Raw genomic sequence first — 22,142 nt, forward strand, 5'->3', positions numbered from 1 at the left:
GAGATTTCACCAAAGAATATGCTCAGATATCAAGGAACAGGCAATTTTGGAAGTGGTCTAATGTCAGGACACCAACTCAGCAGGGATCAGATCTCTGAATCAGACAAGAGACATAATAATTATTATTTAAGAGACAAGTGCTCTAAAGAGCCTTGAATAAAAGAGATTTAGATATTGACAAGAGATGCACACAGAAATCCTGCCACCAGCAACCACTACAAAGCAGGGATATTTCCTCATCAAATGTTCAGAATAATGCCATAAGCTATGTAAGGGAAGAGACTGATAGGCAGCACAGCGTTAAGATTAATGATGAGTCTCTAAACACCTAATTGCAGCTCAATATCTGAGTGCAGCAAATCGCACCAAATATAGTGAATATAATCAAATGTACTTCCTGGGCCTTGATGTGCAGGGAAAATATCTCTCCGGTGCTCCTGAACATCCCCAGTTTCCAGATGAATCAGTCAGATGCCTGTTTCAAGCTTTCAAGACTCAGTTAAAGCTGCTGCCTATATGAGGGTAATTATTCACAGAATGGCAAAGCCCATTCACTTGGGGGTTGTCTGGGCTCTTTCTGCCATGGGTGATCCTTGGCAGAGGTCTGTGGCTGCAGTGTTATACAGGATCAGAAGCCCCAATTTTTATTTTTTTTTCAGCATAAGTTTTTCCTGCAGTGTTTTCTCCAGCAACCTGATCATCACCATGAATCCACCTCTCCCTCTGTGCCACCAAACCACAAGAAGTAGATGGTCCTGGAAATGATCCACACATAACCTGGACATAACCCTGGAAATAACTCTATAAATGCTGACCCTTATTTTGAGGAGTGAGTGACTGCATTGACATTGCTCTGGGGAGAGAGCAAAGCTCACACATTCTGACTGCTGATCTGTACACACTGTAGCAAATTAAAATTCACACGCTCTCCTATAAATCCAGCCTGGGGTTCTTATCTCACCTGGGCAATGGAAGAAGTGGATCCAGAGCTCTTCAGCAATATATGACTTCCTGTGAAGCTGGTAGCCCGCCTGGAAGAGGAAAATGGGATGGGACAGGATTGTTGCTGCCGTCTTCTCCTGAAAAAGGAAGGAACTTTCCTATTGCACAAGGAGTATCAGAAGGGTTGCAGGCAGTTTTATCTCCGTGGCAGGCCTTGGCTTTGGGAACAAAACTGCCAAGAAGCCTTAATTTTATTGCCACAGATTTCAATACAGTGTTGAATGCTAAATGATGACTGTTCACGTTCAGGTGCTGAGTACAGTACCTGTCTGTTCTTATCTAGGGACCTCAGAAAAATAGATGTTTTGGCAGTTACTTCTTTTAGTACAAACATTCTCACCTGTTGAGATCAGAGAAACACAAGCCTTTTAGAGCCATGCAATGGTTAGATTTACCCTAGAAGCATTGTCTACATTGGGTAGACTCCTTAGGTACTTCCACACAGTCTGTCTTGGACTCAGATCTTCACAAAGACTCACCGCACCCAAGATGATCCAGGGAATATTATCTTCAGTTCATAATCCACATCTAAGGACAGTTGGCAATAATCTTTACTTTGACCCATGTGCAGTTTCAAGGAAGCCCTAATTATTGAAGATCCCCTCTTCACAAACCCTCTTATACAAACAAACCCTCTAATAGATCCCCTCTTATACAAACCAAAAAACACTGAATTCTTTCTAGTTCCTCCCAATTTGCATTTGTCAATGTTTTAGACCACCCTCAGAAAAATTATTGCAAGATAAATATACACAGATGCAGTGATTTTATTTGCTACTGCACTATTTTATGAGTGTGTACTGCAGAGCCTAACTTCAAGGCAAGAAGATTTATGATGTAATTACTTTAGTATATTGTTGTACAATTTGCAACTAATGGAAAAGAAATTTACTGGCTACACTTCAGCTGTCAGAAAGTCTGTCTGCAGAATAAAAGTGAAAGGAATATGTGCTTCTCTGAGTGGAAATGTTAAATGACAGGCATTGCTTAACCAGATCAAATATTTTAAACTTGATCAGCTACCCATATCATAATAAGTAAATTTTCCTGCAAAGAAAATTAATTATTCCTCATAAGGAAACAGAAGCATTTGATATCAAGAAGCAAATAAAAAACTGCCCAGCACACCCACTCCCAGGAGAGTCAAGCCCAGTCAATCAACTTTCTAGCCAAGCGTAAGAATTAAGAATTCCACATCCTTTTTTAATTGCTTTAATTGGCAGTGTTTCCCAGTGGAGTTTCATGTTTCATTTCGCCTTTTTTCCCCCAAGTTGAAAAAAATGCATTTGATTAATAATCATGTAATTGGATTTCCAGTTCAATGTTTAATGTCTAACATCCAGTACTTAGGAAGAGCAAAAGCAGAGATTCGTCTTCACATTTGACATAAGACCTTTTTGATGGAGAAAAAAATCATTCATATCAAATGTTTTGCAACTTACATTTCTCAGCATCTTGCCAATCAGTTCAAGCTAGATGCCTGGTAGTAAACACCCCTTCCATTAGAAACACAGAAATTGGAAGCATGAAATTGAATGGAGGAGCCTGGAAGAGTTCAGTCACAGTTTTCAGTAACCTTAATACTCAAACGACTTAATTTAGAAGAAACCCAAGCTCAAGTCCCTTGGAAATCAAATCAAAGTTTCCTGTTGCAGCAGAGAGGAAAAAGCTGATGCAATCTGATGGGCATCTAAGCCTAGAGTGAATTTAGCCTATACAAAATCTCAGTGAATGTGAAAAATTTTTGTTTGATCCTTAGATTTGGGACAGTTGCATGCTCTCTGAAGCAGAGCAGGCAACTATGGCTGTATCTGTTCCTTACCCCATTTTCTACCCTTTGCTCACTATGTTTGTATTATTCTGGTTAACAGTTCCTACTAGTCTGGTGTTATATAAATGGTAATGTAACATGTCCACATCATAAAACTTCCCCTTACACAATTAGAATCAGATCTATAAAAAACCAAACATTAAAATACAGAAGTACCTTTGTTCCATATTGAAAATGCAATGAAACTATTGTAAATTTGGAATCTGTCAGGCTCCCATCCAGGACTGTGCATAGTGGGCAGGTCTTCACGTCCCCTACTTCAGTCTTCTTCCTGGCCCATTTAAAGTAATTGTGAGGGTATTAAATAAATCTTGAAGGAAGGTAGACTATGAAGCCTTGTAACCATGTCCATATCAGAAGAAAACTCTGCCAAAGTTTTCAGTCCCAAATATCTCAAAAAAGCCTTGCAAGTCACTTTAAAATAGACAGCCATCATCTTGTCACACATGCAGCTAAGAGGAGCTGAAAACTCTGAAGCACTATCATATTTTGAATTGAAGTTTAATGGTGATGATCTGCTCTTTGATAAAGTTCTCACCCTACGTGCTAGTTTTCAATAAGGACCCTTCAAAAGGCAGTGAAGTGTTTACCTTGACTTCTTATTGCTTGTTTACCACTCTCCAAGTTTCTGATCATTTCACGTGTACAGACTATTAAACAACACTCCTCTGATCATGCTCTGAGCTGACGGACACACCTACAAAGGAACAGAGACAGCCCAAAAAGACTCATTGAGAAATTCAGTCAAAAAATTAATGTGTAAATAAATTAATATCTAGTTGTAATACACATAGGTGACTGTACTTCTTCAACTTCTTGTCTCCTCCCAGTGGAAGTGAATTCAATTTCAAGGCATTGTTCTGGAGCAGGTTTATAACTCATACCGAATAAATCAAGGCACTACAAAGGTACCTTACCCTGCAGTCTGAAACACGGGGATATTTAAGCACATTTTAGTGTGCACAGCACATTGCAGGCATAGGGCAGCCTGTGATCCGAGACAGTCCAAAGCCCAAAAGACAGCCTGTTCTCTCATGCTTGGTCCTATTCCTCTGTCCTGTGGGACTCCAGCATGCCCAGAACATTGGCCTCCAAGGTCACATCTGCCAGCATATACCTTTCATCACTACTCTAACAGAAACCAATAAATCATTTAACTTCTTCTTTGACTGATTTTCCTTTGCATAGAAAAGGCAATGGTATTGTTGTCTCTTCCAGAATAACAAAAAAACTCCCACTCAAATGTTTATGCAAAAAAAAAAATTATTTCTGTGGCAAAATGGAAATGATTCTGGAGAAAAGGAACTCTCATTATATAAGTTTCTTGCTAGTGACAATTACACAGATTTTTTTATTTGTATCTATAAAGGCAAACAAAAATGACATGAGTCTAGTGGCAAAGGCCTGAAACAGAAAATTCAAATATTTTCCTAACCATTAAGAGTCTTAACAGTGACTTGGGGAAGGGTATTTATGGACCCATTATAATTCTCCATAGCTCTATAAACCCGAGATGAGCATTGACTAGCATATTAAATTCTTGGTAGGGATTGAATTGTTAATGTAGACACCGAGATATGACCACACTTTTCACCACACAAGTCTGTGAGACTATTATTGTTGCTTTTCTCTGAGTTAGCTTTCACCCATGTACTTGGGTTTGAGACAGGAAGTGGATCTTTTTCGTGCTCCACTGAGCTGGAGACAAAGAAATTACAAATGAAGTTAGACCTTCTCAAAGGGTTACTTTCTTTAAAACTCTAGATTGCTGTGAGGCAGCCTTTCACATGGGCACTCTTCTCTGCTTCCTGTGAATTTAAATATGGCTTTTAAAAATAATGTGAGTTTGGGGGTGAGCAGATCTAAATAATCTTGCCCTGATGAAATTATTCATGACATTAGTCCATTCCTGAGCCATTACACTAACAAACACTGTGCAAATACAGGGAATATCTATGTATGACATATTGACCTGAATGCCAAATACCTGAGCCTTCTACATTAACAAGCTGATGGGTACTATTATAGTAATTACGTCAAATAAACCAAAGCTGACTTTGAAGGTCTGACTACAAAATGAGAGCCAAGAACGTAATGATTGATGGAGTCTGCAGCTGTGCAGCAGCTTATTCTCTATTAAACCCCTCGTATCATTTTATTTTGGTTTGGCTTGTAGGATATCTCCAATAGCAAAAAATTCCATTTCTCCCTTAATTCAGAGCACTCTGCCTAGCAGAAATGGGGAAGTAAGCAAGAGGGAAGCCCTGACCTTGCCTGTGGTCTTCATGCTGATGTGGCTTCTGACCCAGATTTCAGGGGTACACCTTGATGACCCTGTTTGCCCACATCTATCATCTGCAGGTCTCCACATCTACACAGTGAAGAGGTCCACAAGACTTTTTCCTATTTGCTGCCTCCTGGACTAACCTGGGCTGTAAGACTTAGAGAGGGCATTTTCTGTCTCAGGAAAGGAAACAACTGCCCTGGTTTCTTGAGTTCCTTCACAAGCAGGCTGTCTGGGAAGTGAGCACAGCCCTTGTACAAATTCCATGAAATGAAGCAGAGGGAGATGAAGAGTTAATATATCTCTTGACCAGAATGGCTATATCTCTTTTATGTAGCTGTACCCACCAGATAACACTGTGCTCCAGGAGGAGCAGCTTTTTTCTGTCCCATATCTGATCCAGGCTGACTTACCAGAATAGATCTGACTCACACGTAGCAGCCTGCTCTCTGGCAGGAGTGCGGGATGAAGACCCAGCTTCCCTCAGATGGTGGACTTCACAATCTGCAACTTTCTCCTCTGTTTCCAACTCATTCCCTTCCATAAATCTCTCAACATCCATAAAGAAGGGCTTTGTGATACATTATATGACAGGAGATGAAGCGCTCAATTGCATGTAACTAGTTTCCAATTATTTTTCCTTTTTTTTTTTTTAAAGCTTGGCCTTCCCTCCCTTTTTCCCAATGCTAAAAGTGGTCAATATTAACACCACTGATGGTCAATGAACCCAGAATTATGAGATAATAATCTCACTCACACACATATACAACCTTCCTCTTTTCCTACAGCAAAACCACTATCAGCTACTAGCCCATCTTTCCACAAAGATCTCCAAACAACTCAGTTCCCTCAAATCCCAAGGAGAAATGACATTTCCTAATGAGGTGAAGTGCATAACTTGTTTTTGATCTCCCCACATCACACATCACTTCTTCCCACATCCCACTAAACCATTGCTTCATGTAGTTTGAGAAGTCCGTCCCAGGTAAAAAGTATCAAAAAGCTGGCAGAAAGACATCATATTGATTTTCCAATGAAAATGATGGCTCTGTGACACCTTAGCTGAAGGTCTGCTGTGGTATGTTTGCACAGCAGTTTGTGTGGCAGAGTCATGATCTATTTTAATACTAGATCAAAAAGACAAGTAGAAAGAAACAAAGTGTTTCTTGGATTCCATAATCCAAGACCATTTCTGGTCTGGTAACATATTTATTACTACAGGAAACCCCTTTCCTTTCTGTTAGTCCCACACATCATATATATGATTACAGTATCAGTAACATTAATCATAATATTGTTAGGAAACATAAAGCAGGTTGACATGACACACATTCTCCAGAAAATAGGAAAGAGAATTTATCCAATGCCTCTTTGCTCCAACCTTGTTCAGATCCTACTGCTCTCTCTGATTTCTTCATTACCTTCCTATGCTACATCCAAATTGATATTGAATTGCAGTTTCTTCAAGATAAAAAGCAAAACCTATGACTTTATTTCAGTATGAACAACTTAATACTATTGCTTTCCTACTCAAGACAGGTCCAAGAAAAGATTCTTCTTCACATTACCCTGCTAGTAGTCCCTATCAGCCAAAGTCCTGTCTGCACACAGTGATCAGCACTGAATGCCTCAGAAAAGGTTCCATAATTGTGTAATAATTCACCTTAGGGAAGTTTGTTCCTAGTGACAGGATGCTGGTGGTCAGCTTAAGCATTCATGTACAGAGCTAATGGAATTAAAGACTATCTGCAGTGTTCAGGATGCAGCAGGCAATACGGTAAAGAAGGAAACAATGAGATGCTTGAAAAGCACCTTGGATCACAGACACATTTTCTTGTTTTTAAGCATTCATTCTGTTTATTTCAATAATTCATGCCAAGGTGATCAGGGTTCTCAGAATTTCTATGCCCAGAAATGAGGAGTGTTGTAGCATGCTATGAGCATCACAGTCCAAGTATATATATATTAGGTACCAATGTTCCCATAAAAGACCATGATTTTCCCTCCCTGAAGACATAGTTTTGTTGTGAAAAGTGATTTTCATATTGCTAGCATGTCCTTACCCAGATCTGCTGCTTGGGAAAATGCTCAGCCAGGCTAGAACCACCCACTCATTGGTATAGGCAATCCCAGTGTGGTCAGGCAAAACACAAGACAGGGAGTTGTCTGCACAAGACAGCACATTGTCTTCTGATGGTTCCTTCTTAAACCAGCAATATTGGATGAGATGGAGACATGGTTATTAAGACTGTATCTTTTAGCACATGGTGGAGGCTTGTCAGTAAGCCCTCAAAATGGCCTAGGTTAGCCTGGAGTCCTCTCCAGCTGCCCTGTTAAAAGTACAGATCAAAGCTGCCATGTGCTGTCATCACATGGGCTGTGAGCTGAACTGGGTTGGAAAAATAGCCCATCTAACATAATAGCTGTCACCAACAACAGCCATGGTATTCCATCAACACACCTTCACAGCCTCTGGTAGTTTGTGTCCTGAACTCAAGTACAGTTTCAACCCCAACAACACCTTACAGCAATCAGTCCAATAGCACTTTCCTGACCTTCACCACCTTTGCTTAAGGAGAGGATACATAACTAAGCTGAGGCTTCCAAGGGAAATTTGAAAGGCTCAAATTACACACAAACTGCAAAATCAGTAATATGCACTTATGCATCTTAATAGGACTGACAGTGGCCAATTTTGTGCACTTTAGGCCCCTATTAATAGCCAGGTTTCATAGGCAGTGCAATAAAACACACTTTCCTGGAGTGATATAACAGCAAGGGAGGACTGACCAGGGATGAATCCTGTTCAACTGAGTGGATGAATATGTAAACATAACAATAGTTGTTGCTTCATCAGTTCCTTCTGAGTTTATCTGCTGTAGAAAACGTTAAGCATATTGACCAGGTGGTGCCTTTTGTGATACGTTTATTTTATTAGTGCATGTCCTTGAACTAACGCTGCACTTCATACGTACCTGCCTGATAAGTGACTGAAAGAACTTGGCGTCTGGGACTGAGAACTCAGGAGAGGGAGGGAGGACAAGAGGGAGACAGGTGCATTTCAGTACAGATAAGGAATTACAATTATCATGCTCATGCAAAAGGCAGGGACAGAAATGGCTCACCTTGTAGAGGACATATTTGCACACATTTTACTCTTCAAAACAGATCTTGAAATAGCAGGCTGGAGACAGGTTCCATTATAAAATGTCCCTGCTTTTTTCCCAGTAATGGTGCCATCTACTTTAGTCTGTGAGGCTATCTCTGTTAGGTGAGACATTTTGGGATAAAAAGGCATACTGAGCTATCTCCCACTAGCTTATCCATAGCCTAGGATAGCTAGGAAGGTAAACTTGAGGAATTCCTGTGCGTGAATTGTCACTGATGATACTAACCCCAGGCTGGCTCTTTCAGGCTGGTGGATGAGCCATACCATGGCCATCTCTTAACATATACTGGTTTGCAGTCTGCACACACTACCTTATGTGGAATCATTACTTCCAGAGGAGCAGCAAGCCTTGGACTGGTCTGGGCTCAGGCATATGCCTAGCCAAGCTTAGAGACAAAAGTACTCTAGCACAGTGAAATGTTAATTAAGTTCTCAGCTGTCAAATTGAAGACTTACAAAAGAGAAATCAAGGCACACTGAAAAACATGTGCTTGGCACTGACTTTTCTGTCCTGTGGTCCCACTTTGGGGGTCTACCAGGCACAGCTACAAAGTGAACACAGCATCCTCCATCAGGCGACTGGCCTTCAGATTTAACCTGGCAGTCAAAGACCAGGTGGGTTGAGACCCACTCCAAGGGGCTCCCTCCAAGTCAGCTCTTCATGCTCTTGCTTAAGATGAACTGCTTCTCTTCTACTCTTGACCTCTCCTGGACCTTTCTTTCTTCAGGAACGCAGCTCCAGCAACCACATATAGCAATTACGACTGCAGCTCCCACAGTCCTCTTTTCCGTGTGTATCTCTATTACAAATGGAAGCACAGCAAAGGAAACCTTCTGTGGTCCTCAGAAGTGTCTCTGAACTTATATTGCTGCTTTGTTCCAGAACTAACAAATGCCTTTTATTTTAAGTAGCCTTTTTGTCAGGCACATATTTTAGAGGCCACTACGACACTTTGCAGTTGTAAATTATTTCCCTTGCATGTGTACAGATTTAGCAGCCAGAGTGATTTTCTTCATCATATCCCTCTAGTTGTCCACAGCTACTTGCCTCATCCAGTTTCACTCCCATCTTTATCTGAGGACTTGGTTTCACAGCTCTCCAGTAGAAATTAAAATGGAGCTTGAGCAGATCAGATCATTTGGAAACTTCACAACTTGTGGTTTTGTGGCAGCTCACTCCTGCTAGAAGGTGGACACAGAGACCACTAGCTCATTTCCTATGTCTCAGTAGCACAACAACATTCCCTAACAACTGCTATGAAATGTGCTCTCTGCTCATCTGAATGCAGCTGGGGCTGAAGTTAGAGGCTTATTATAAACTGAGCACAATTAGCACACAGCCATCAGGTCTGTGATCCTGCAGCATCAATAACTCTCCAGCTTCTCTCTGATTTTCCTCTCTTTTTTCTCATCCTCTGCCTCCACACCATTTTCTTTTCTTTCCACTTTCTCAAGCCTTAAAAGACCTCCTGTGTTTAGGATTTCTGTCTACTTTGTTTTTCTTTATGAGGGATTTACCCACCCTCTCCCAATTCTCTTGGCTACTCTCCATCTTCCTCATGTGAACCAAGAAATTCCTGACAGCTGCACTTCCCATCTTGTGTTTTGCCATCATCGTCATTTTGTTTTGTGTGCATGCATGAGAGTGTGAGAGAAATCCAGCCAGCCTAGTGACATGGCTTGAATCCTACACTAATGGGAGGCGGAGTCAAATGCTCCATCTCTCCTTACAGCTGCTGCCTCCCTGAAGACCAACAGCCGTAGCTCAGTGATAAAGACCAAGCTCACAGCCCCGGGAGCACCTGGGAGAGCCCAGAGCTTTTACTCTGACACGCACATTTACCACCAGATTTGTTGAAGCCATGCAGCTGCACTCCTCCCCGCACAGTTCTGCTGTTGATCTGTGCTGGCTTTTTACTTTTATAGCAGCCAGCTGTGCCCCATGAAGCGACTGGGCAGGATTTAATCAATAAATGTTAAAAAACTATCCATTTTTCCCCTTATTCACTCTCCAGACTCACAGCACAGGCTGGTTTTTTCCTACATGCGCTGGCTGCTTTTTCTGTCTCTCTCCCCCTTGCCCTCAGACCTGCACTAGCAGCTGTACAGCTTGTGCTGCTGCTGTGCCAGGGTCAGATGCTCTCCCACATTGACCAGAAATTATAACTGACAGTGATCTTGGACAAGCAAAATCACTGTTGATGTAAATCAATGATTTTGAAGAATAATAAATACTGAATCCTACAAACTCTATCCATAATCCATTACCTCTAAACCATCTCTCTCTCTCTTTATGACTCAGCATCTGGCAGTCAGATGAATCCAAACTTCTATACTATCCCATTAAAACCATCTCCAGAATGATTTCTTTGTGTATTTCCTAAAATTGTTCAAAACCACAAGAGTAGCTGAGTGAAAAATGCAATCATTCACAGCTATCATGGCGACAATGATAAAATATGTGCTTCCTGCTTATTCTTTTTGATTAAGAAAATTATTCACACAGCGTCAGATGTTTGGAAAGAAATCCATCTTGTGGTTTGTTAATCAGAAGAACAGTATACTCTAGATTATTGAGAGAGGTAACTTTCAGGTCTGAAAGGCATTGCTATTTGTTTTCTATAGAAAGATGGTAAGAATCTGCACAATTTTTTAGCCTGAAATTTGATGTTGCCTATCAATTAGCATTTCCATCCTGAAAGAACTTAAGCATACAGTTAATTTTAAGCATATGAGAGGCATAAAATTCAAGATGAGTATTTGTGACCTTCACATTGAGCCCATTTTTAATAGTTCTAGTATTTTCAATTGCTGTGTTGAAGCACAGTAGAACAAGCTTAACAGCAGAAATGGGTTTAGTGCCTCTCCTCTCCCTACCACTTCCATGTCCTGTATCCAACTCAGTTCCCCGTGGGACCACCAACATTCCTTCCTTGGGCTCCTGACATCCACTTTGCAGTAGTTTCTAAGATCCTACCTTCCTATGTTGCAGTCTCCTCATAGCATTTTGTCCTTGGGCTTGCTCCTGGCATTTTTTCCTTGCTGCTAGACACTGCATATGTGTAAAGTCCAAGTGAAAATGCCCGTGTTAGCTTTTCATGCTCTACTCACAGTTCCACATCAACAGGCTACTTTTCTTCTCGTCCTCTAAACATTACTCTGACGCTTTGTCTTTATCATTGGCACATGCATGTGACATCGTCAAGCACTACAGTGTCTCACTTGAGGAATGGCTGCATTTTAGTTGTCTTTGCGTAGATTATCAGTTTTGGTGTTGCTTTAGGGCTCCAGGTAAAGCTGTTCCACAACAACGTGATCTTGTAAATAATCCATTATAAATTATTCTTTATCTGCACACAGGTAAACAAACATCTCACACCTTGCAGATGTTGTTAGCTGTGGTGAAAAATCACAAGGTAGCTGTTGATTTTAGCAGAACAATCAGCACAAAGTATCAAAAGGTGGCTGTGCCTCTGCCCTACCATGTGGCATGATCAGCTTGAGGCAGATGCATTTTTTAGGTATGGTCTGTGTTTTGCAAAACAAGACAGTTGAGGACAGGATGCAGTCCTACAGGCATGGTGAGCAGATCACATCTGTCTTATTCATCAGTTTTTCCAGCTTCTGGGAGATCCACCAGAACAAAGTATCACCAGAAGGACACGTGTTTTATAAATAAGCAATGACAGGCAAAAAGCAATTGAATTAGATCCCCAAAGCTTTACTAAGACAGATGATCCTTGAAAGCACAGCTAGGATATTAAACATAGTGAAAGTATAATTCTTAATTTCTAGGCATCTGTGAGAATAATTACCATTCTTTTGGGAGCATTGTAGTGACTGTAGCTGGTAGATGTCTAAATGAGACAATATTTCCTTTTGATATTGTATCATTAAGATAACTGATTCCTATACCCAGACAAATGTTTCATATAACTCTTTTCTTCCTTTTCCTAATGTGTGCAATTGTGAGAAAGCAGCACTGTAGGGATTTAGTGGCTGTATCTCTTTATGAGCCTGAACTGTGACATGGAGGACTCAGTGAGTTTATTGATTTTAATTTCTTATATTTGGGATTTATCCTCTCAGCTTTTACTTAACAGCTGAGAATACTCACAGTATTGACATAGAAGACTGTCTACCCAAGGGCAAATTTCAGATCCTCATTTCTCCACCTGTGCATTTATTTGTTTGCTTCTGGATGGATACCAACTGCCAGGCTTTGATCCAGGCTTTGATCAAGAGTGGCTAACGGGTACACTCTGTGAGAGAGCATTCCTCTCTCTTAGTCTCCATAACCAGAGCTGGGGGTGGGGAGGGGGGGGGAAGCAGACTTCCATGGTTATCAGAGAGAAAGATCAGGTATGCCCTTTGAAGATACTTTGTTATTGAAATCTCGATTATCACCTATGATTTGGTCTGAAAACCCTAAACAACAAGGCATATAGGAGAGTTTTCTAGGGGGTAAAGGGATCTGAAAGATGTATTGATAGCTGTGGGTGCCAGGATATTTATTTTTCCTAGGAAGACAGCCAGAGTGGTCCTGAAAGCAACGGTATAGAAAACCTGGTGACAAATCCGCTTTTCAGGCTGTTACATGAGAGGTACCATCCTGCTTTGCAGTAATGAGGAAAATGTAGCAAGTTTTTGGTTTAAAGCAGACTCAGCACTTCCTGGGCCATTTCAGTATAGGAAGGAGTGTTGATTAATCAGGTTAATTTCCTTACTGGAGCATTTAAGGACTAAGCTAATAAGGAGCTTTGTGACTGAGAATTCATGTGGTGACACAGGGAAGGTGAAGAAACATGAAACAACAGATGGAGTGTGCCTGTCATTCCCAGAAGAGGTGTTTTCTCCTGTGGATGCACTACTGAACTTTGGTGCCAGGAGGAGCAATAGCTGTCAATGATTTGTGGTTCACCTTGCTCACTTACCTGCTCTTTTCTTCTTGGTACCATTTTTATCTTCTTCAACTTCCTTAACATCTATGAGGCACGTATTTGTACCCTATTGTGCCTCTACATTCCAGTGTGCAGAGCCATAGGCTAGATGTTGCTGCAACATTAGGTATTGCTGCCAGAGAGAATTAATGGCCACAGGATGCTAAGGGTAATGAACTCTAATGACTTTCTTACTTGACTGCCTTGGTTCAGTAACACAGGGATTGATGTAAGACTTTCTTTAAAAGGTATTCAACCTACATATTTCCTTGCTTCCTTTGGTCCCTCCACTCTCCCTTCCTTTACCTTCTCTCTTCCAGTATTTCCAAGCCTGGCAGGCCGGTGCTGCTTTCTCCATCTTCTGTTTTGAGATGGCATCAATACCAACCAGCCACAGGGCAGAGCTGTGTCCAAAGCCATTTCCAGTTCTCCCCGTGTGAAGGGCCAGCATGCATTCATGACCATTACGGATGCTACAATGGACTCATTCGTGGACTTGCTTCTTTCTGCTGTGAGATTCCCTGGCCCTAGTGCTGTGTTTTCCTTGGCACAATGAGTAAGACAAGAGGGAATTTTTAAGCTGAAATTTCTCTGGCTCTGGGAAACATTTCCCCACACACATGTCCTAGAAGAGATCTACTGCATCCCGAATTGCACTCAGCACTTGGAATGTGGTGACGTCTCCACATTTCATGACCAAACATAGTCTCTACCATTGCTCAAGAGTAGAATGGGCCCTAGCCTAAGGTCCTTTATCGACTGCTTTTGTCATGCTGTCCATTTGTACCTACTTGGAGGAAAGTTGTGCTGTCTGCTGCTCATGATGCCAAGCTGCCTGGCAAAAGAGATTTGCTGTAATTGTGGTATTTTTGCTCTTCTCTTTTCAGCTTTTTAGGCAGAAGTGAGTCAGTCTTCTGCTTCATGGTTCTCTCCTTCACAACTCTTCTGGTCTCGTGCAAGACTTTCCTAAAATCGATGAATACTCACTGCAAGCTGATCCATAATAGGCTTAGCGCTTCAGCTTTGCTTTCTTCCAGGGACCATTTAGGTAAGGACAAGTCCCTGTTTTATCTGATGAGAGGATAATGCACAGGGGTGCAGTTCTACCATGCTGTACTTAAGCCCGGATGTCGCACAGAAACTGAGACCAGTGTCATATTAAGCCTATTGTCAGAGGTACCAGAATGAACTCTTTGTACAGTAGCTTCAGATTAATCCTGGTATTAGTGAGTCCTGAAAACAACCACAGCATGTTTTAATCAAACAAAGCACAAACAGTTCTCACTTAGACTGGGAGGGGAAATGATAAGGGTCATTTCATCCCTTCATGTCTAATGCAGACTATGACAGATGGAGGAACCATGGGGAATACTAATAAAATGGGATAGGAAGAGACTCTTCACTGTAGGGAACACCTGACCCTTCAGTTATCCTTCATCCCAGGTACCTCTTGAGTGTTTGAATAGGAGTTACTTCTTTTGCAGTCATGAGCACACACAGCTCCTCCCACAATCTGGTCATGCACTGACTCCTGTCCAGCTCAGCGCTTCTCACACACACGCACCTTTCCCTGGGTAAAGCCACTTCAGATGTCCCCTCCCCTAAAAGTGAGATTCCTGTTTCCAGGATCAGACTGGACACATTCACTGCCAATGGCTCTATTACAGCTGTGTGCTCACAGTGAATAGCCCCTGATGATTAAACACAGATGCAAAGTATCCTTTTAGCAGTGCAGTTGGTAAAATCAACATTGTAAAACAAGAGCCTTCACATTTTTCCTTTGTTTCCTTAATCTGTGGATTTATTCAGGATAGTTTTTTTGTTTGTTATGGAAAGTGTAGCTAAGCTTGAATTTTGGATGAACATATTAATTGCACCCACCAGATTAAGATTTGTCACTGCTGATCTTCTAGAGGGGATAAAAGAACCCTTTAGTAGCCCCACAGTAGCTTGGCTGAACTGCTTCCTGTGCTGACTAAATTAATAGGGGTTACTGGATAGCTTTCCACTGCATCATGCAATATAGATATAATTCAAGACAACGGAGTATCAGTAGCCTTTTAAGATTGCCCTTGAATCACATAGTGGGTGAGTTCATGAGTTGCAGTCCAAGGGAAGCAGTTTTCTCCAGGCATTTCTGCAGAGAGATGGAGCTTGAATATGGAAATAGAGACAAATAATTGTGGGACAGTTTTCAGAGGGGCTTCAGGCAGAAGGAAGAAAAAGGTTTGCCAGCAGAGAAGATGAACAGCTTAAAGCTGAACAAAGAGAAAGCAACCACTCTCAGGAATATTTCCACAGCCCAGAAGTCAGGCATCAGCATCAAGTACCAGCCCCTTTTTCCATGCTCTCAAGACACTTCTAAGGAAAGTAGTTGGAACTGTGCACAGACAGAGATGTTTCCCTGCTTGGGTCCTACTTGAGCACACCAAGTCCTGATCCCTCCACAGGGACTAAGCCCTGCAACAAGGCTGGGGCAGCCTAGAGGTTGGAGTTGAGGATACGCCCTACAGGGAATGCTTTTCCCTGCATCACTAGACCAGACCAGCACTCATGCGGGAAACATAATTAAAACACAATGCATTGAAAAATAACTGCTTTAAGAAAAATATTAAAAAAAACAGATCTGGAAGATACAAATCTAAGGGAAAACAAATAACCCACTGGTGCCCAGCCTGACAGTCAGGTTATCAGATGGCAAAAAAAATTATTTCTTTATTTAACTACTGTTTCACCCTTCCCAACACTTACCGTGCTGCGCATTTCTTCCAGTTTTCAAGCAGCCTATACCCCTTAAGCCCAGCTCCACGTTTCTGGGGAGGAAACGTTCAGTCCTGGTTGCATCTGCAATGACAAAAAAAGTGTTTCCAGGCAGAGAGGGGCAAAAGGTATATAGTCCATCTTGCAGGTTACTTGCCTGCATCAAAAGAAAATGATGCAGGAGATGATCTAAAATGATCTAAAAAGATGAGAATTAGCTCCATGCCACTAGGGAAGGAGATTTCCAGCTTGCCTATGCAAACAAAGCCAGGGGTGAGTTCAGCTCATTAACTCAGCATAAACCAAACTACCTCTTTTCTGCTGTACTATTTTTTTCTGCCAGATCAGTGAGCTGTATCAGCATAGAGAGAGTACTACAGGTGCCAGAGCTTGCATAGATAAACGGCAAGATCTTAAATGTTGGATTGGAGAAGAAAGAAGTTTAGTGAGCAGTAGTCAGCAAGGAGACGTTCTTACCCCATCTGATGGTACTCTGAGACTGTAAAACTGGTAAAACAGGGATTGAACTTCAGCACTTACGTGTGCTTCTTGATCTGTACTTACAGCTGGATAAACCAGAATTTATAATATAGCCAGAAATAAAGCAAAACCTATAATGAACACAATACCATCTCTGCATGGGAGTATAATATAATCTCCATTATATATTTGGTGGGTGGATGAGAAAAGTGGTGATCAAAGTTATGTACAGGAGTTCCTGCTCCTGCAGGACCAGTGACACTTGCTGTGGATTGCACATGGACTCTCACAGAAGTCTGTTTAAAATCTGATGGGTTGGCTCTTGACATTGCCATTTTTTGCTCCTTTGTTATGGCCAAGTTTGCTCTGCACAGACCTCCTCCAGCCTTCACAGAGGATATCTGGCCTCTCTGGGACCCACTTAGCAAGATGTTAAACCCAATCTCCTGCCAGCCAGGAAGAGTGGCTGGCAGAGTCCCTTGCAAACACTCTCCTGTACTTACTGTACCTATTGTCAGTGGGAGAGAGCTGCCTCGAAGATGTACATGGAGCAGGCTGGCTCTTCAAAACCTGCTCGACACACTCTGCCAAGCAGCTCCCTGGCAGTGCCAAGCTGACCTGGGGTAGATGCCACGGCCAAGTGGCCAGTTCCATTCTGAAACCCAGCCAACAGCTTCCTTGGTGCCCTGGTCATTCAGGAATGAGTCACAGCCTTGGCCATGGCTTTCCCGTATTCCAGAGAGCCCCAGCATGCACATTTGTCACTTGCTGATGTATGCTTAGAGATTTTCTCTTTTTTCTGCTTTTTTTTTCTATTTCTTTTTTTTTACCAGATAGTGAAGCTTATGGTGCCTTGCTGTGTGATTAACTAACAGCCTCCTGATGCCTGTGGGAATTACTACATCCAATGCTTTTAGAGAAGGTATTTGTACTGCTTTTACCTGCCACTCTCCATATTGATCAATTGCTGTTTTCAGGAATTTATTTCTACTGTACTTCAAAGATCACCTTACCTTAAATTCACTCTGTCTCCTGGATACATGTTAGCAAGAGAAGTATGGGTTGTGTTGCATTTTCTCTGACTATTATTCCATATTAAAAGAAGATTAATTAGAATGACTTCGCTTAATATGTCATGGTGCAGTGAGTGGACTTTCAGTTCCCTCAATTTAAAGTACTTAAGGCTATTTCTCCTGTTACATCCTGTGTTTGCATCATTTGTATTTTTTCCTTAAGTAATTTTTACTTCTGGTGAAGTCTGCTGGGCAAGAGCCCTGGAGCCTGCAGGCAAACGTCTGCAGAGCAGCTCTCCCTCACCAGTACTCTGAGAGCATCCCTCAGGAAGGGTGACTGCCAAAGGGAGCAACCAATAAGAAAGAGGGTGAGGGGCTTCTTTCAGGTCCGGGACTGGCTCCCAGTCCTTGGGCAGAGATACATGGATAATTGAACACAGGGAGAGAAATTCAAAACAAGCCCTCTACCAGGTAAAAAATTATAAAGAACAAGTAATAAACAATCTCCTTTCAAATACAATAGAATGAAGAATACTTGTGTATAATCTTGTCTGGTACAGAAATTATACGATACACAGTCTTATACTGCACAATATATAGGATATTTCAATGGGGCTTCAGTGTTTGGAAACAAAACTTGAAAAGGACAGTTTTCTAGTACTTTCTGATAAGGCACATTCTTCCCTTATAATATCCTAAGACTCGATCAAAAAGGATGGTGACTTTAGGTCAAACCTTCTGCTTCTCAATACATTCTCATACTGAAATTTATAAGCTTCTGCTCCTCTTTTTTTTAAAAAAATACTAAAAATTTGAAAGTGATCTAAGCCCAACCATTATTGCTTGGCTGCTCACCATTTTAGACAGAAAGCTGTTCAGAGGGGAAGAATTGACCATTGCAGTCACACTAACAGGAGATATTTGTTCATGGTGAAGACTTCCTTGAAGACAACAGCAATACATCATTGGTAAATTTAATCTGTTGTATCACTAGTTTGACATTCCTAGCAGCCACTGGCAGAGAGTTCCCAGGGACTCGGCGCTCACCCAACTTGTCTCCTGTCTGTGTCAGGAGTAGCATGCCAACCAAGGATGAAGAGGGAAGGAAAGCTTTGGAAAATACCATCACATAAATGGAAAACAATTGAAAATCCCTACCTTAGGTTAATTTCAGAAACTGTCCAGCCTAGTATCTAATGTCAGCATGCTTTCATATCGATGATAAAGTGGAAAAAAAAGCAAAATGAAAAACAAACAAACAAACAAAAAACATTCCTAGCTGATGGAAAGAAAAAACCAGACATATATATATGAACAGTCACAGAGATATAGTAGCTTCCAAGTCAGTTACTGCCAATAAAGTGAGTGCTGTTGACTGCAGAGTATCCAGGATATGTTATTTGTATATATTAATGAGGAAAAAAAAAATAAATCCAACAAATTGGGAGCATAGTGCAGGGAGAAACTTCCTGGGTCATAAAGTCCAGACTACGAGTATCCCAGGCACCACATAATTGACTCCTTTTCATCTGAGTTATCTCTGGTTTTCTAGATTAATGTGGAAAATATGTAAAACAGGAGAAGCAATACTAGCAATAAGAAAGTAAAAAATGATTGTACCACAAACAAAGCCACATCAGCTCTGAGAGCAGCCATAAACATAACAATGTGTAAGGCTCAGACAGGTAAGGCAAAGACTAAAGTGTAGTGAAAATGATTAATTTTCGAAGAAATGTGTTGTGATCTTAATACACCTGTATCACAGGAGTGTCAGAAGGGCTTCAGGACAGAGGCACCAAAGGAGAGAGTGTTGACTGGGGGGCTGTTTGGTGCCTCACTCCTACTGTGCTCTGGGTTTTCTTCCACGCCTGCCTGATAGTGTGGGAAAACTCTCCATCTTAACTTCAGTTCGCGAAAAAACTCAGCTTAATGTAAGCAGAGATTGACACAGATGGGAACACAGTTGTGTCCTGCAGGGATAAATCATGTCTCTGGCAGAAGAGATTCAGAGCTGCTGATTCGCTGCGTTTACTAAGTGGTTTAACATCCACTGTAGCATCAGCACCAGCATCTGTCCTCTTTTCCTTGTCCTGCAGTGTCCACTAAGCTGCACAGTTGCATTTCCATTAAGTCTTCTTGTCTCCAGCAACTTTAATTATTCTGTGAAAACTGAGATTTGGGAGCTCAGTTCTCCTTGGATAGAGGTGGAAATCAAAGTCTTTATCTTTTATCAAATCAAAGCCCAATGTCTTTTACAGGAAGGGAAGGGAAAAGCAATAGCAAACTACATGAGGCAGAGGGAATTGATTGCAACCAGCCATATGTAATTACATTGTGGAGGACATTTAATATTTCATCTTGATCTTTGCTGTATCAGGAGAGCAAAGAAAATCAACATATGAGGAAAAGAGAGGCTGCAATGTTACTTGATTTGAATTGTAAATTCTCACAAGCAAAACCATAAGGTGCTTTCAGACAACCTGTACTGCTGTTGCCTGAATGTATGTGACCCAAATTCCAAGAAGAACCAGAAAGCCACTCCACCTGCTTGGAGACAACAGTGGCCCTAAGCCATCATGGCCGGTCCCCAGCACAGAAGGTATTTAATCCAATGGTTGTAATGAATTTCTTTCCTCCTTTGCTCCTGGGCAGCTACAGACATACTGGCAAAGGGCTCACTGGTTAACCACTGCAAAGAGGAAAGAGTTTTGAATCCCAAAATCTTAAATAGTTCCATCCTTAAAGCCAGGCCTTTTAAGCAGCACAACATGGGTTTTAGTTATGACTGGTGTAAGCAATGTGCACACACATAGGAAGAGACAATTACTGCTCAAGAATGTTTAGTCTTAAAAGGAAAAGATGGGAAGGTAAACAGAGGCTCTGGAGCAAGATCGAACAGAACAAGAGGAAGGGTAGAAGCAAAGATCCCTGCTACACTAAGGGCATATATGTACTTAGGCTATATGCATAGGCTTGCAAATCCTCCAAGAAAGCACACCTAGTCAATCCACTCAGTCTCCACTGCATTCTACTTCTGATGTCTGGTCCTAAAAAAATAGGCCATACGTTTGCTGGGATGGGAGAAAGCCAGTGGCAGCACCTAGCAGGAACCTCAAGAGGGGAGGATAAGGCATTACCGAGCATCCTTACACACCAAAATACATAACCTTAACCTTATGACTCTGACTGGACCAATTTGTCTTTAGAGTTTGGCCACCTACCACAGAAATTCAGCTCCCTGAGGTGTTTCAGAGCTGGCTCAAGCTACAGCTTACTTCACAGAGGGAATAATTGCCCCAAGAGCTCCATGTACTCATCCTTCCTGCAGCCTAAAGCTGCCAAATACCTCTCTGTTTGCCTTGATCACTTCCATACTCTGCCAGCTGCGACTCAGCTGTACATATTAATTATTGTAAAAGAGGGGGAGATTTACTCATTGCTCCAGATGATTAATCAGCTAGTCAGGCATAACACCACCCATGCTATTGTAATTGCAGTCAAATAATGTTATATGCACTGCAATCATAGGCATCATCAAACACCAGAGGAGCCTCGTAATATAAGCAGTGTCATCTGTTCATAGGCTCTACAACCCGAAATTATCTACTATCTGGAATAAATTCTTAAAGACAGCCCATGAGATCAAGGTCTCAGTATAGAGAAAAACTGGAAACAGACCAATGATGAACCAATGCTGCCCATGTCCATTTTTTTCCATTCTCCATTTCATACAGGAGAAATTTCTCCTCCAAATTTTTAAACTAGCAAACTTCTGAGAAGGTATTGGAGTCTTGGATTCTGAAGCTGGGCTGCAGCAAGGAGCAATTTTCACTATAGCTATATATTCATATGAGTGGTATGCATTTACTGGGGAATGCAGGTGAGGATGCCCCCAGGCCTTGTCCTGGTTAAACATATTGACCAGTGTGGTCCTCAAGGCCATACACATACACACAGTAGGCAAGGGTACTGTCTACCACACTGCTCGAGCCCCTCTCAGGTTCCAAGAATGCTTTAAAACATCTTGTGCACTCACATAAACTCATCAAAAGTTTGGGCCAAGCATCTGACTTCTGTCTCACCACTCAAAACAGGCTAAAAAATAATATTTGGCTATCCTGCACTTTCCTCTATGTGCAATATGGCCTCATAACACTAACTCACGTGTCTTAGCTCTGAAATGAAAAAACTCGATGACGTAGCCAGAGCCCAGAAGAAAGGATATAATGAAGAAGGAGCATGAGAACTTAGTCATTACAGAAGGTGTAAAAAAGTGTCTTTTGTGTTGTTACTTTTTTCTCAGTGCGTATTTTGCCCAAGGCTGGTGGTATTCACTTGTTGAGCAGCTTTTTGTTGGTCTGCGGGAAGCTGATCGGCCTTCTCAGTGGGGCAGTTTTAGTTCGGAACAGACAATTCAAGACAAAGGCTATCAGCCTGTTGTCCAGCTTACAAACAGTGCCTGAGCCTGCTCAGGGGCTGCCTTCCAGTGGAACTGACACAGGGATCTTTTCTCGGCTAAGTAATGAGCTGTATTGATTTTCCTCCACAAGAAAATTGGACTTTTATAAACAACGCAACAAGCTGCTTGAGTCAGGATGTCACTGAAGTGATCCTGTGACCACCTCAGGCTCGTGGGCTTATCATGAAAGAGAGGGGGGAAAAA

At 41.7% G+C, this 22,142-nt stretch overlaps 1 long non-coding RNA gene across 1 annotated transcript in view; it reads right to left on the bottom strand.

The window, feature by feature from the left end:
* Positions 1-22,142, bottom strand: part of LOC113995355 — a 64,557-nt gene that overhangs the window by 26,370 nt on the left and 16,045 nt on the right. The window contains exons 2-3 of the long non-coding RNA XR_003543370.2: positions 15,978-16,070; positions 962-1,079 (exon numbers count right to left, since the gene is read on the bottom strand). This is a non-coding gene — a long non-coding RNA (uncharacterized LOC113995355). The remainder of the gene's footprint in view (positions 1-961; positions 1,080-15,977; positions 16,071-22,142) is intronic.

This window comes from Pipra filicauda, unplaced genomic scaffold, assembly GCF_003945595.2.
Source record: "Pipra filicauda isolate LSUMZ 115617 unplaced genomic scaffold, ASM394559v2 scaffold213_size2393758_pilon, whole genome shotgun sequence".
NCBI lineage: Eukaryota > Metazoa > Chordata > Aves > Passeriformes > Pipridae > Pipra > Pipra filicauda.